Here is a 289-nt window from a genome sequence, read left to right as displayed (position 1 = left end):
TGGCTTCTCGAATTTAATCCTGCCAAATGCAAAGTCATGAAGATAGGGGAAGGGCACAGAAGACCACAGACAGAGTATAGGCTAGGTGGCCAAAGACTGCAAACCTCACTCAAGGAGAAAGATCTTGGGGTGAGTATAACACCGAGCATGTCTCCGGAAGCACACATCAATCAGATAACTGCTGCAGCATATGGGCGCCTGGCAAACCTGAGAACAGCATTCCGACACCTTAGTAAGGAATCATTCAAGACACTGTACACCGTGCACACACACACACTCGTGTTAAGGT

Source organism: Cherax quadricarinatus, unplaced genomic scaffold, assembly GCF_038502225.1.
Source record: "Cherax quadricarinatus isolate ZL_2023a unplaced genomic scaffold, ASM3850222v1 Contig774, whole genome shotgun sequence".
Classification (NCBI taxonomy): domain Eukaryota; kingdom Metazoa; phylum Arthropoda; class Malacostraca; order Decapoda; family Parastacidae; genus Cherax; species Cherax quadricarinatus.
The sequence above is the reverse complement of the archived record's forward strand: the minus strand, read 5'-3'. Positions refer to the sequence as shown.